This window comes from Triticum aestivum, chromosome 1D (assembly GCF_018294505.1).
Source record: "Triticum aestivum cultivar Chinese Spring chromosome 1D, IWGSC CS RefSeq v2.1, whole genome shotgun sequence".
Lineage (NCBI taxonomy): Eukaryota > Viridiplantae > Streptophyta > Magnoliopsida > Poales > Poaceae > Triticum > Triticum aestivum.
The window spans coordinates 404,879,448-404,890,396 of NC_057796.1; the positions used below are offsets into that span (position 1 = coordinate 404,879,448).

A 10,949-nucleotide genomic window follows, 5' to 3' on the forward strand; every position below is an offset into this window, starting at 1 on the left:
GTTGCTTAGATAATATTTGCATTTGCTATGTATTGAACCTACCATCAATGGACCATTCTGTACCAGCATTTCCCTGTATGCTTGTTGTTGATCGTCTTATGTTTTCTTCAGCACTGATATGTCCTCTTTCAGTACAATTATATTGTTCCTTTTGCTTATGTAAGAGTATACTTCTATTCTTTGTTTGAATGCCCTTCATACCTTCATTTAAACTTTTGTGTACTCTAATTTTCCCTGTCAAAATTCATGCATTTGAATAAATCTCTGGAACATGAGCTGTCAAAATTCATGCATTTGAATAAATCTCTGGAACATGAGCTGAAAGAAAAAGAAGGAATAATAGACTATCTGAGTAGCAGCTGGTCGAATGGTCTAAGTGGAAACTACACGGAAGTAAAGGAACTTTACCACATCATAAATACCAACTTCACGGGAGGATCAATGCCTAAAAAACAATGATTTGAACCATATTCTCTCGCAGATCAAGTGTGTTGCGGATCGCCTTGACGATACGACATTACAATCAAAGGACATTCTACACAAAACAGACAAGTATAATTGGGCATTCCACACAAAACAAACAAGTATTATTGGGGAAGTCATTTCTGCTTTTGTCAATGACAGCCCACCAAGCACACCCACCATGAAGAGCTACTTAGACGATGAAGTCATTTTCGATGCCAATGGCTCAGGCAGCGATGACTCTACCTGATCTTAGTTACCATAAGCTGGCTGACCAAAGTTATCTATATGACACATCTCCGCCTATTTGGCTTTGCTTATATCATGAACTAATCTCATGCCTCTGTTTTATCATATGAACCTACCATTAATGTAATATATAGTGTCATATACGAACATCTTACCAATATATATATATATATATGAAAATTTTAAGAGTTTAGCAAGAGAATATCATCTCTATAAATTTTAGAGCTTTTTTTTTTTTTTTTTTTTTTTTTGCATATGCATGTAACAGCAACTCTTTTGTGTTCTGGTCTTAAATATCCTATTCATGATACAGTAATCTGCACCAAGCTTACTATGTTGAATTTCGGTAAGGGCAATCCCATGTTTATGCATCTTCTTAAACAGAAGAACGATATTTGGGGTATCATCTGAGATGTGCTTGATTAATGTCTTTCAGGCAATGTGTGATGCCATTTGCAACCTTCTTGTTGAGCAACCTGAAACAGGAGTAACTCCATTAATCATTATGTAGGTATGTTAATAATCATTATGTCACATTGTAATTCCATCACAAGAATCATCTCTCCTATTTCATTCTCTGAATTTCTGTACTGGTGATGCTTACATATATGTATATTTTGCTTCTGCTTGATGTCTCTCGTGCCTGATCCGGTCTTGATGATCTATGTGGCCGGAGAAAATACATTGCCTATGAATTTGTCTAAAGATGCATTATGATACCCAGCTGTGTTGGTATGGCTTAAAAATATGTCTGCAGAGTATTATTGATGGTTATTTTGCATGTTGGATCATGTTAGTAATGTACTTTGAAATTATTTTCCCTCCTCGTCTCAGTTTTGTTTTTCTTTTAGGAAAGACCCTACGCGGTTTTATGGTATAAATATGTGTATATGTTTTAGGCAATATTATGGTAGCTGCAGGAGTGGGCGGTGCTCGGCTGCCGACAGGCGCTGATGACGGTGGCCGAGTTGGACCCCGTCAGGGACAGGGCGCGCATGTACGTCGAGGTGCTCCAGGGCAGCGCGTGAGGCAGTGAGAAGGTCGTGCTGTATGAGGTGGGGCGCAAGGACCACATGTATTACTTCCTGAAAATCGCGAGATCCAACCCTGTCGTGGCGTTTTTCCACTCAACCGTTCAAATTATACTGTTTTTATACTGAGTTTCAGGTTCGTTTGTACCCGACTACAACTTCAGAGAAGTGATCATGTATTTCTTGTCTTATCAGATTATATTGTGCAGATGTATGTCTTGTTTTTTTTTTTTTTGCGGGGCAGATGTATGTCTTGTTGATTAGTAGTAGTATCATTCAGAAGCTTTCTAAAGATGAATAGATCGGAAGTTTTCTCCAAAAAATGGGTTGGCCTTGCTGACTTGCCCCACTTGCCACCACTGTACCACTGTAGTATCTGAGATGTTTTGCTGTTCAGCCAATAATTACCACCTATGTAAAGTTTACAGAGGGAGTAATTAATTAGATCTATTCTATTAGCCAATATTTCTATTCTTTTGTGTCATTCTCAGATTTATTAGTATTTTCTATTCCCATCTCTTTATTTGATGTCATGAACTCTGAAAAAAATGCTTTATGTTTCGTTTGCATTTCCTTCCGGTTTGTGGTGGTCAATGCATGTAGAACGTGCAGATTTACCAGGAATTTTATTTTTAGTTCTTTTTAGTTGTTATTTTTATTAGTTCACTAGTGATTCATAAAATTTTAAAAAGGAATTCATAAAAAACTTGTCAAACAGAACTCCTGAACTTGAAAAAACTTCATGAATTTGAATAGGTTTATACAAACTGATAAAGTTCACAGAAATGAAGAAAGTTTATTAATTTTTAGAAAAGTTCATGATTTTTTCAAGTTCATAGATTTGAAAAAATTTATGAATTAAAAAAAGCTCATGAAATTTGTAAAAAGTTTTTGAAAAATGAAAAACACATGAATATGAAAAAAATTATGAGCTTAAGTTCATGCATTTGAAAAAGTTCACAATTTTTCTAAAAAGAGTTCACGCGCTAAAGATTCACGAATTTTTAAAAAGTTCATGAATTTGGGGAAACAAGTCCACAAATTTAAAAATTGTTCAGAAAAAATAAAGGATAAAAAGGAAACCGAAAAGCAAAAAATATGAAGAAAAACAAAGGAAAAAGGGAAAATCTAAGTTATGACGCCGCATCGCGTCCTTCCCGTGCGGCGGGCGGCACAGTGAATGTGCGCACAGCTAGCCGCGTTTGCATGTGGCGGCCTTGTCGCTGTCGGCCTACGGTACTTCTACTACATGAAGCCATGCAACACATGCGCATAGTGCGCTAGAGTGCGCACATACACTGCGCTTAAGGGCATTTGATCCTTAAATATCCGCTATATGTATGATTTTATGTCTGGATGTGGTCCGATGATGCGGGAGGCAGTCATCCAATGCTAATCGCAATGTATCTGGTTTGGAAGGAGCATGTCCAACTCGGGCAAAGCCTCCCCTCCCCCCGGAAATGTATCTGGTGCCCCTGCACTTGTGATGCTACCGGTGTACCGGATACCATAGAATGTTTTAAAAAATCTGGAAAAAAAATCTAGCACGTTAACGTAACATCAATGTATAATGTCACAAAAATTTGTATACAAATTTGAAATATTTTTTGAGATACAAAAATGATAAATTTGACATCAGTGTGATAATGGGCCAAATCTAAAGCCCAAGTTGTGTTTTGTACTATTCAGTGTTGAATTTATCATTTTTATTTTTTGAGTTATGTTTTGAATTTTGGCTTGACATTTTGTGACAACATACATTCATGTTGTGTGAGTGGGCTAATTTTTTTTCCAGAATTTTTTGTTTTAAAAGCACAATGTGAGTTCGGTGCACTGGTAGCACCACAAGCTCCGGTGCACCAGATAATTCCCCCCCCCCCCCCTCTCTTTGCTTTCTTTGTTTTTCCACCCGTTTTCTTTGGATTTTCTTTTTTCCTTGGTTATACTTTGTTTTTATTGGTTTTCTTTTATTTTTATTACTTTGTTATAATTATGGTTTTACTTTGTTTCTTTTTGGTTTTTATGTATTGTTTGGGTTTTTTTTTGCTTTTCTCTTTGTTTCTTTGTCAGTATTAATTGGTTTCCTTTATTTAACCCATGTCTACTTTTTCTCAATAAAAAATATACATTTTTAGTGCACACATGAAACATTTTTTATACACATTGGACATTTTTAAATATACGTTGTAGATTTTTTTATGATACATATTTTGAACACTTTTTTGAATACACAGAAACATTTTCCAAATACATGTTCTAAGTTTTCTTAATGACAATAAATATATTTTTTACATTTTGCAAAATTTCACTGTCATTTTTTGGACACACGTGAATATTTCTTTGAAGTGTCACGTATATTTTTGTAATGAAATTATGGCAATAAAAAATTTAACGTACGGGAAATTTTAACATTGCATTAAATATTTTAAATTGTCACGATTTTTTTAAAATCACTGGAAAATTTCTTTAAAATGTCATGTACATTTCTTTATGGCAGGAAACACTTTTATAAATGCGCGTACATTGTTGTAAGCGTGTGGCATTTTTTAGATGTTACAAACATTTTTCGTACAGATGATTAACATTTTCCTATACATGTTTAGCATTTTCCAAATGCATGATTAACATTTTTTTCAAAATTTATGTAGAGTGTTTGACGAAAACAAAATGTGAAGAAAAATTGAAGGAAAAAAGCATTAGTCTTTTTTTAGAAAGGAAAAAGCATTAGTCCCGTCTTTATAACGCGGCCAGGTCGTTATTCGGCCGGGCTAGCAACTGACCGGCAATGAAAGTGTCATATAGCCAAGCCCAGTACAGTAAGTTTATTTATTTATTTATTTTTGCTTGAGTAGAGAGGGCACCTAACTTTCAGCGGTGTCGTGCAGCTTAGCTCCCCGATTCTCCGGGACGAGAAAAGCAGACGGGTTGCCCACCCATCACCATCGGCACCAGCCTTCGCCCCGTCGTTAACTAAATTGTTGACTAATACTCTATGCTACTACTATTGTGTTGTTTCCCAACTTCCGGGACAACAAAGTGACGACGACCGTCCTACAGCCACGGGTCTGTTGTGTTCTGATTAACTCTAGCACTAACAGTGGATATCCGGCACAGTTAGGCCACGAACTGCACGCGCTTCACGGCCACAGCGCATGACATGACCGTGTCTACCTTAACCAAGCCTCGATGGCCGGCCGGGCCGGGAGGTCCAGGACCGCACGTAATCTTACGCGCGTTAATGGCCCAGCCAATTCCATGGTTGGAAACACGTACCCATCACCAATCAATGGACGCGTTGCCGTGCCAGAAAACTCCAGAGCAAATTAGGAGGCCGGACAACGACGGCTAGTCGACGGCGGCGTCGCGCCAGATCGCCAGGGTTTGGAATTGGACCCTGTAATTAACGTGTGATGTGGACGCTGGCGTTGCGTGGTGGTAGTAGTAATATGCATTTCTCCTACTGCCTCGTCTCCGCGCGCCGAGGGTTTTCGATGATCTTTGAGTACGTGCGTACGTGGTGGTGACGAGCGGGACAAAGGACGGATGGAGAGTGGCTTTCGTTGAGCCATTGGTCACGTCTCGTGTTTTGGAACTTGGATTTGGAAAACCCCTGTGGACTAGAGCGCGTATGTAGTAACTTGTAAGGGCATCTTCAACGCTTATCCCGAAATCTGCTCCCGTGTCCATCACTGAACACCACAGAGGACGAGTCGAGTCGGCGAACACGGATGCGGGAGCTAGCCATCCAAAAATAGCCACATATGTCCGGTTACATTTTAAATGAAATTCAACGAATAAACAAATTTGATTCAAAGCCAAACAAACCGGACAATATTCATTCACGCTTGGATGATTTTTACATAAAATCTGATGCTTTTTATCTAAACCCGGAGCAAATTCATTACATTTAGACATGTTTCAAATAGACCGAACTCTAAACCTAGACTAAAATGACCGCCGACGCCCGCTCCCCCACCTCCGAACGGCCATGAGCCCTGGAAAACGAAACTCCGCCCCCTTTGCAGCCCTCCGCTGACATGTCTTTCCCATGTCCCGCAGCCTGCTCCTTTGACTGTCGGATGCCCTGGAGGGATATGCTTCAGCAAGAGCGAAAGAATAGCCTCCGCTTCCCCTGTACCTTCCCTATATCCGGTTGTGCCGCTCATCGGAGTGTCCTCCGCTTCCGTGAGCACGGATCAAGGTTGGTTTTGGGGGCGAGGGGCGACGGTGGCATGCAAAGAGGGCAAGACGCTGGTTGTGTATGCTGGCAATGCATCAGTGGTGGTGGCCTTCATGGAATCCAAGTTGCGGTGGCCTCCCATGGTCTACCTTTTCTCGCTGTCGGCGTCCGTCGCGGACGTGTTGGTCGCCTCGTTGCTATTCGCGAAGCCGGCTTATTTCTCCCCCGGTAGGGTACAGTACCGCGAACATTGACACTGGATGGCACGGGAGGAGCGGTACGACACGACCTCATCCACGGGAGCCACGATGGCTGCGCCGTCGTGCTCCCGCGCATGTCGACCTAACTCGCCACTCCTACGCGAGCTGGCTTGGAGCGGCGAGTTGATGAACCACGCGCCGTTTTGGAGCGGCTACTTGCTCCTCCGCGTGCCATCGTGGAGCAACTTGCCACTCCTGCTAGAGCTGGCTTGGAGCGGCGAGTTATTGAACCACGCGTCGCCTTGGAGCGGGCACTTGCTCCTCCGCGCGCCAGATTGCAGCCTCGCCCATGCTACCGACGGCCTGAAGCGGCGAGAGAGATGGAGCAACGAGTTGCCTGGCTCGTATCCAGCGAGCCACCCAGCCGCCTTTTTATGCCGGAGAACACCTCTTCCTACTTGTCGGATGCCAAGAGAGTGTGGAGAATATGGTGCAAGGAGGAGATGATAAGCGGAGGTGTGGTGCGGTTCTTGCCCGATGTTTGTCCTCGTTTAAATAGCGGCGAACGTGAGGAGCCAAATGGGTTGTGTTTGATGCCCGTAGGCTCGCGAACGGACGTGTTGAGGGAAATATGCCCTAAAGGCAATAATAAAGTTATTATTTATTTCTTTATTTCATGATAAATGTTTATTTTTCATGCTAGAATTGTATTAACCGGAAACTTAGTACATGTGTGAATACATAGACAAAACAAAGTGTCCCTAGTATGCCTCTACTTGGCTAGCTCGTTTATCAAAGATGGTTATGTTTCCTAACCATAGACATGTGTTGTCATTTGATGAACGGGATCACATCATTAGGAGAATGATGTGATGGACAAGACCCATTCGTTAGCTTAGCATTATGATCGTTACAGTTACATTGCTACTGCTTTCTTCATGACTTATACACACTACAAAAAAAAGACACATCCGTGACATTTTGGGCCGAACGAATTTTTTTCTGTCATACATATGACACTTCTATGACAATAATTGTGACAAAACCCGGTATCATCATAGATGTGGTGGGCTCCTACTTGTATGACAAAAAATCATGACAGAAAATGGGCTTTTCATCCTAGGCGGGCCGGAGACGCAGCTGCATGACATTCTTTGGGGCCGTCCATGACGAAAAAAACCGTGGTAGAAGCGAGGGCGAGGAAAATTTCGGGGAGTTCCCGGTTACGGTGGGAGGTCGGGGGCCGAGCGATGCGCGTTTCTCTCGTACACGTACGTGCATGTGTGCGAGGCGTTGGTTCTAACTGAACCCGAGCGAGGCGTTGGGCTCTAACTGAACCCGAGCGATTGCACTGCAGGCTACGCGTTACTGAAACCGAGCGATCGATCGATGGCTGTTAACTGAACCCGATCGAGCGATTCCTTCGCTATTGCTGCTAACTGAAACCGATCGATGCTGCCTCTGGGATGAACAGTGAGCGTTGCGGGGGGGTTTGGATGAACAGTGAGCGGTAGCGTTGCCTCTGGATGAACAGGACCCCGTGGTGTGGTGGAGGGCGGGATGAACAGTAGACGGTGGAGGGGTGCCCGTGGAGGGGTGGTTGAACAGGACCCCGTGGTGTGGAGGGCTGGATGAACAGTAGACGGTGGAGGGGTGCCCGTGGAGGGGTGGTTGAACAGTAGCCGGTGGAGTAGCGCGCGGTGGAGGCTGGATGAACAGGAGCCCGTGGAGGCTGGAGGAGGTCGACGGTAGCCCGTGGAGGCTGGAGGAGGTCGACGGTGGAGATGAACAGTATCCCGTGGAGTCCCGTTTTGCGGTACGCCACACCCCTCCCGATGAACAGGACCCCCGTTTCGACCGTAGGAGGTCCGTTTCGTCCGTTTTGCGGTACGCCACACCCCTCCCGATCAACAGGACCCCCGTTTCGACCGTAGGAGGTCCGTTTCGTCCGTTTTGCGGTACGCCACACCCCTCCCGATCAACAGGACCCCCGTTTCGACCGTAGGAGGTCCGTTTCCTCCGTTTTGCGGTACGCCACACCCCTCCCGATCAACAGGACCCCGTTCCGAACGTAGGAGGTCCGTTTCCTCCGTTGTGCGGTACGCCAGGCCTCGTTTCCATCGCCTTTTCCGTCCAAGCCCTCCCGATGAACACGACCACGCATTCCGTTCCGACCAGCCGGTTGGCTCCCACGCGTTCCGTTGCCTCCCGATGAACACGACGCATTCCGTTGCCTCCCCATGAACACGACGCATTCCGTTGCCTCCCCATGAACACGACGACGACGCTGTTTCTCCGTTCCGACCCAGCCATGTCAACGAGCCCTCGCCGTACGTATGCGCGAGTAGGCGTTCGAGACCCCGCCCGTATGTACACATACGTGGCCGTATTTTCTTTCTTGCACCCTGGCCGCTGTACGTACGTGTACATGCTACGTGCGCGCCTCTACTACGACACGTGCGCGCCTCTACATCCACCAGTATATATGTACGTACACGTTCGCGACCAGAATGACAACGCTACGTACGCTTCGACCAGGTGGGTCCCGACTGTCAGGCACTTCCTTGCGTGCGAAGATGTAGCTGGTGGGTCCCAGCAGTCAGGGGGGCGAATCGTTTTGTTTTTTTGCCCGGACGCACTTCCTTGCGTGCGAAGGTGTAGCTGGTGGGTCCCAGCAGTCAGGGGGGAAACGTTTTTTTCGCGAAATACGGTGGCCCGTCCGGTGGGTCCCCGCTGTCAGGTGGAGGAATAATTATTTTGCGCGTAATAAGGAGGCACTTCCTTGCTGCGGCCGTGGACCCAGCTGTCAGCGTCTCCACGCACAGTACTCTTCCGATGGAAGTCGGTCGTTGACCACATTGACCACGCCGCGCCGAGAGCACCACGGCGGTGGACGACGGCGAGGCCTAGGAAGGGGACGACACGGAGGCAGGGAAGACTCGGCAGTTGTTTCCCACGCGGAGGGGAGTACGACTGTACGAGGGTTTACTGGTTCGTCTGCCGTCGCCGGAGAATAACAGCAGGTGTGGGTGAGTAGAGGGATGGCTAGGCCAGCGATGGGAGTACGGTGGGGCGGTGAGGCCTGCGCGGCAGCACAGCCGGCCGCGGGGAGGAGGGAGCAGGCAGTCCCGCCGGCGCTTGTTTGAGCGGCTGGAGCAGGAAGAGCAGAGATTGAAGAAGCACGACGGCCGTTGGATGGACATCCAACAGTCAGTGCTTGTGCGTCAACCTTTTTTTAGGAAAGCCTCAAATCTGTGGAAAACAGCATACAACCCATCTGCCATTATTTCTAATAATTTACAGCCCATTTGCTAATTCTTAAGGTTTTTTTGGAGCCCATATTCTTTTTGTTAGCATTACAGCCCATATTGTGGCCACGGTTAAAAAATTATACGAAATTTTGCATATTTCGGTGCGGTCCGAACTGTTTTTAATCCCGAAATTTCGACTCACATTCAAACTGATTTTAAAAATAAATGTATATCAATATAAAATCCAACAAATTCTCCACGCATAAAAATTAATGTAATTTAAAATCTTGAAATGAAAAAAAAGATATTTGAAACTAATTGCCGGTTTGATGTGTTTTAAAAATGTACAGCCCATTTCTCATTACTGATGGGCCATTTTCTCGGCCAGCCGAATGAAAGCTCTCCTCGTCTTGAAAGATTTGCAGCCCAACAGGCCTGACAAAGCGACTTACTTGGCAAATCACAAAAAAACTGGGCTGTGGCCGTGGACCCAGCTGTCAGCCTCTCCACGTACAGTACTCTTCCGATGGAAGTCGTTCCTTGACCACGTTGACCACGCCGCGCGGAGAGCACCACGGCGGTGGACGGCGAGGCCTAGGAAGGGGACGACGCGGAGCCGGGGAAGACGCGGCAGTGGAAGCCCGCGCGGAGAGGAGTACGAGGGTTCACTGGTTCGGCTGCGGTGTGAGGCTGCCGTCGCCGCAGGGCCTGGCCAGCGGTGGGAATAGTAGGGGGCGGTGAGGCCTCTGCGGCAGCACAGCCGGCCACGGGAGGCAGGAGCATGCGGCACGACCGGCGCTGCTTTGGGCGGCTGGAGCAAGAAGACCAGAGGTTGAAGAAGCACTACGGCCGTTGGATGGACATCGTACGGTCACTGGAGCTAGAATCGTTCATATTGACTAAGTTGACAAAGCCCTTCGTCCCCGTCAACTTAGTAGGCCCACAAGTCAGCCTCCCACCAAGGTGGGTCCCAGCTAGCCGGGGGAGTATTCATTTTTTTGTGCGTAATAAGGAGGCACTTCCGGTGGGTCCGAGCTGACAGCGGGGGGAACGTTTTTTTCGCGAAATACGGTGGCCCGTCCGGTGGGTCCCAGCAGTCAGGGGGAAACGATTTTTTTCGCAAAATACTGGTGGCCCGTCCGGTGGGTCCCCGCTGTCAGGTGGAGGAATAATTATTTTCCGCGTAATAAGGAGGCACTTCCTTGCGGCTGCCGTGGACCCAGCTGTCAGCCTCTCCACGTACAGTACTCTTCCGATGGAAGTCGGTCGTTGACCACATTGACCACGCCGCGCCGAGAGCACCACGGCGGTGGACGACGGCGAGGCCTAGGAAGGGGACGACGCGGAGCCGGGCAAGACGCGGCAGTGGATGCCCACGCGGAGAGGAGTACGAGCGTTCACTGGTTCGGCTGCGGTGTGAGGCTGCCGTCGCCGCAGAATAACAGGGGGTGTGGGTGAGTGGAGGGATGGCCTGGCCAGCGGTGGGAGTAGTAGGGGGCGGTGAGGCCTCCGCGGCAGCACAGCCGGCCACGGGAGGCAGGAGCAGGCGGCACGACCGGCGCTGCTTTGGGCGGCT

The 10,949-nt window shown here is 46.8% G+C and overlaps 1 long non-coding RNA gene across 18 annotated transcripts in view; it reads left to right on the forward strand.

Moving 5' to 3' along the window:
• The window catches only part of LOC123182402 (uncharacterized), a 29,017-nt gene extending 26,630 nt beyond the window's left edge, over positions 1-2,387 (forward strand). For 5 of the 18 annotated variants that reach the window (XR_006492119.1, XR_006492118.1, XR_006492121.1 and 2 more), the window contains one exon: positions 1,148-2,387. This is a non-coding gene — a long non-coding RNA (uncharacterized lncRNA). Of the gene's footprint in view, positions 1-1,024; positions 1,058-1,147 lie in introns of all 18 variants that reach the window. The other 13 variants (XR_006492128.1, XR_006492122.1, XR_006492126.1 and 10 more) reach the window with 10 other exon arrangements.
• The last annotated feature ends 8,562 nt before the right edge of the window (positions 2,388-10,949 follow it).